Below are 5,008 nucleotides of genomic sequence, written 5' to 3' on the forward strand. Positions count from 1 at the left end.
CCGGATCCAACTTCAGTAGATTTAAAACATTCGCGCACCGACTCCGACTCCACACATGCAATGACGGAGTTGCGGACTTGAAGCGAAAATGACTTACTCCGATTCCGACCTTCGTAATCTTAAGGCTTCTTCGAGTAACCGACTCCGACTCTTTTAACTCAAAATCCATCCTACACTAGCAATGAGATAGTTGTGGCCTTAAAGGAAAAATTATAGACCCTGAATCCGATTTTTGTAAATTTTAAACCTTAGAGTATCAACTTCAAATCCTTTACTCCCAAAATCACTTCGACTCCGACTCCACAAGATGGGAAAGTTGTGAACTTGGAGGTAAAAACGACTCCCAACTCCAGATATTTGTAAATTTAAAACTTTTGAGTAACGACTCCATCTCCTTTACCAGGGGGTGCCCACCCACCCTAAGAAAGAGGGCATCCCCCTAAAAATTGTGAAAATCCCCCCCAAAAGCAAGAGAACCCGAAAGTGAAAAATAATATTTAAAACATCCCCCTAAAACTTTCAATGACGCAGTAAGCGCCATGACCCCCCCCCCCCCCCCCATCCCAGTGTGACTGTCTTATATCCATCTCACAAGAGAAAATTCAAATTGAATTGAAAACAGATACAGATGTTGAATTCTCGTGAAAAACTCCTTTGGAATAAACGAAACCAATTTTAATTTTTTCACAATAGCAGATATCAGGGGTGCCCACATTCCCCATGGAGAAGGGCGCGTCCCCTAAATTTCCCGAAGCCCCCCCAGAAATGTAAGAGCCCCCCTAAAATACCCCTCAACTCCTTCCAAAAAATTTCAATGGCGCATTCTGCGCCATGCCCCCCCCCCCCTTGCTTAGGTGGGCACCAATGATTTTACCCCAAAAATCAGCCTGACTCTGACTCCGTAGCCCTGAAACAGACGGATGAATTTCTAAGAAAACAAAAGATAAGTAATTTACTAAGGTTTCCATATGTGACTGCCTTAATTCCATCTCACACGTGAATATTAAAATTGAACTGAAAACAGATAGACGTTGAATTCTCGTAAAAAGTTCCTTTGCAATAAACGAAACCAATTTTAAATTGTTCACAATAGTAGATATCAGGGGTACCCACACCCCCTATGGACAAGGGCGCATCCTCTTAAATTTCGCGAAGACTTCCCCCGAAATGCATCAAGAACCTCCTTAAAGTGAGAAAAATACCCTTCAATCCCCCCAGAAATTTCAATGGCGTAGCCCTGACTTTACGCCAAAACCAGCCTCAAGAACAAGGGCGCATCTCCCTAAATTTCGCAAAGACCCTCCCCCCCCTTCGAAATGCAAGAGTCCCCTTAAAATGAGAAAAATACCCCTCAAACCCCCATAAAAATTTCAATGGCGCAGTCTGCGCCATGCCTCCCCGCTTAGGTGGGCACCCTGACTTTATCTCAAAATCAGCCCCAAGGACAAGGGCGCATCCTCTTAAATTTCCGGAAGACTTCCTTCCGAAATGCTCCCGGAGCCCGCTTAAAGTAAGAAAACTACCCCTCAAACACCCCTAAAGATTTCAATGGCGCAGTCAGCGCCATGCTCCCCCTTCCGCTTAGGTTGGCACCCCTGACTTTACCCCAAAACCAACCCCAAGGAAAAGAGCGCATCCCCCTAACTCCCCGAAATGCAAGAGCCCGCTTAAAGTAAAAAAATACCCCTCAAACCCCCCTAAAAATTTCAATGGCGCAGTCAGCGCCATGCACCCCCCTGCTTAGGTGGGCACGCCGGATTTTACCCCAAAATCAGCCCCAAGGACAAGGGCGCATCCCCCTAACCCCACCAAAATGCAAGAGCCCCCTTAAAGTAAAAAATACCCACTTTAAACCCCCCATAAAAATTTCAATGTCGCAGTCTTCACCAGGCCCTCGCGACCGTTTAGGTGGGCACCCTGAATTTATCACAAAATCAGCCCTAAGGACAAGGGCGAATCCGCCAAAATTTCGCGAAGACTCCCCCCCCCTCGAAATGTAAGATCCCCTTAAAGTAAGAAAAATACCCTTCAACCTTCAACCCCCCTTAAAAATTTCAATGGCGCAGTCGGCACCATGCCCCCGCCGCTTTGGTGGGCACCCCTGATTTTACCCCAAAACCAGCCCCAAGGACATGGGCACATCGCCATAAATCCCCCCCCCCCCGAAATGCAAGAACCCCCTTAAAGTGAGAAAAATATCCTTCAAACTGCACCTCAAAATTTCAATGGCGAAGTCTGCGCTATACCCCCCACCCCCCCGCTTAGGTGCGCACCCTGACTCTACCCAAAATCAGCCCCAAGGACAAAGGCGCATCCTCTTAAATTTCGCGAAGACTTACCCCCGAAATGCATCAAGAGCCCCCTTAAAGTGAGAAAAATACTCTTCAATCCCCCCTAAAAATTTCAATGGCGCAGTCTGTGCCATGCCCCCCCCCCGCTTAAATGGGCATCCCTGACTTTAACCAAAAATCAAACCTAAGGACAATCGCGCATCCCCCTAAATTTCCCGAAGATCCCCTCCCCCCCAAAAAATGCAAGAGCCCTCTTAAAGTGAGAAAAATATCCCTCAAACCCCCCATAAAAATTTCAATGTCACAGGCTGCGCCATGCCCCCCTGCTTAGGTGAACACTCCCGACTTTACCCCAAAATCAGCCCCAAGGACAAGGGCGCATCCCCTTAAATTTCGCGAACCCCGCCCCCCCCTCGAAATGCAAGAGCCCCCTTAAAGTAAGAAAAATACCCCTCAAACCCCACTAAAAATCAGCTCCAAGGACAAGGGCGCACCCACTTAAATTTCGCGAAGACCCCCTCTCGAAATGCAAGAGCCCCCTTAAAGTGAGAAAAATACCCCTCCTACCGTTCTAAAAATTTCAATGGCGCAGTCAGCGCCATGCAGCAACCGCTTAGGTGGGCACCCGTGACTTTACCCCCAAAACCAGCCCCAAGGACAACGGCGCATCCCCCTAACCCCCCCCCCCATAAAAATTTCAATGTCGCAGTCTGCACCATACCCCCGGCCCCGTTTAGATGGGCATCCTGACTTTACCACAAAATCAGCCCCAAGGAAAAGGGCGCATCCTCTTCAATTTCGCGACGATTTCCCTCAGAAATGCAAGAGCCCCCTTAAAGTAAGAAAAATACCCCTCAAACCCCCTTAAAAATTTCAATGGCGCAGTCAGCGCCATGCACCCCCTGCTTAGGCGGGCACCCCGGATTTTTCGCCAAAATCAGCCCCAAGGACAAGGGCGCATCCCCTAACTCCACCAAAATGCAAGAGCTCCCTTAAAGTAAAAAAATACCCCCCTTAAACCCCCCATAAAAATTTCAATGTTGCAGTCTTCACCAGGCCCCCGCCCCCGTTTAGGTGGGCACCCTGACTTTACCACAAAATCAGCCCTAAGGACAAGGGCGCATCCGCCAAAATTTCGCGAAGATTCCACCCCCCCCCCGAAATGCAAGATCCCCTTAAAGTAAGAAAAATACCCTTCAACCCCCCTTAAAAATTTCAATGGCGCAGTCGGCACCATGCCCCCCGCCGCTTAGGTGGGCACCCTGACTTTACCCAAAAATCTGCCCCAAGGACAAGGGCTCATCCTCTTAAATTTCGCTAAGACTTCCCCCCGAAGTGCATCAAGAGCCCCCTTAAAGTGAGAAAAATACTCTTCAACCCCCTACAAATTTCAATGGCGCAGTTTGTGCCATGCCCCCCCCCCCCCCCGCCGGCTTAGATGGGCACCCCTGACTTAACCCCAAAACCAGCCACAAGGACAAGGGCGCATCCCCCTAAATTCCCCCTCCCCGGAATGCAAGAGCCCCCTTAAAGTGAGAAAAATACCCCTCAACCTCCTCCCCTAAAAATTTCAATGGCGCAGTCTGCGCCATGATCCCCAATAGGTGGACACTCCTAGGATATAATAATCCGAAATTAAGGCTCAATAGCTTGCTGGCTATTACGCCTTAAAAATTGCTGGCTCGATAGCCCAGTGGCTATTACGCCTTAAAAATTGCTGGCTCAATAGCCCAGTGGCTATTACGCCTTAAAAAATTGCTGGCTCAATAGCCCTGATGCTATTACGCCGGTAATAGATGCCGGGAACATGATTGCCTGAGGCTATGCCGGCGCAATAGCTGGGGAGCTATTGAGCCAGTTACCGGCGCAATAGCCACAGCCTATTATATTAGATATCTGAAAGACGTCTAATTATGGCATAAATAAATATCAATTTTGTCCGGATAGAAAGTACAGATGCACAGAATAATAATCTAGAAAAAAAAACCTAAGGCCTAGTCATAATAAATCTTAATACATGCTTTTAATTTCATGACCGTTGTACTGTCCAACCACAGATTGCATGGAATTTTCAAACGTCCAGATCAACGAATCTATGTGAATAAGGGGGGAAAGTAAAAATTTGATGCGCGTATTCCGCTCATTTGAATGAGACTCTGCTTCTGCAAAAGCTGACATGGGTAAAAAATAATAAATTTATCTATTTCCGGCTGTAAAAAGGTGTTTGTCATTCCATACAATCCGTGGTCAGACAGTAAGCATAAAGGAACATGCTCTTTTTCAAAATAAAAAAAACAAAAAGATACAACTTAATATAGTCACATCCAAGAAAATGTTTCACTTACTTTCATGCATATTTAATTGTAAAAATCTCATCATAATAAATACATTAACACATTACTCATTACTACATTCTTCAAGCCATTTTTTAAACCACGCACGAGGTACAGGAAGAATCCTTGTCGCCAAGTTTGAGAATGATATCATTTAGCGCCAAAATATAGGGTTGCCTCCCGTTTATCTGTCAGGATCGTTCCTGCATTGACCGATTTCCAAATAACACTGTATAAAAAAAAAACAAGGCTGCGACTATTGCGCCGATATACCGGTTCAATAATCTTTGAGACTATTCAACCGGTATAAGTTAAAAGCCACTACTATGCCACCAGCGCCACTTTTTTCAAAATAAAATTTGCAAAATTCGCCCCAAACTGATC

This window comes from Uloborus diversus, chromosome 6 (assembly GCF_026930045.1).
Source record: "Uloborus diversus isolate 005 chromosome 6, Udiv.v.3.1, whole genome shotgun sequence".
In the NCBI taxonomy this organism is placed as follows: domain Eukaryota; kingdom Metazoa; phylum Arthropoda; class Arachnida; order Araneae; family Uloboridae; genus Uloborus; species Uloborus diversus.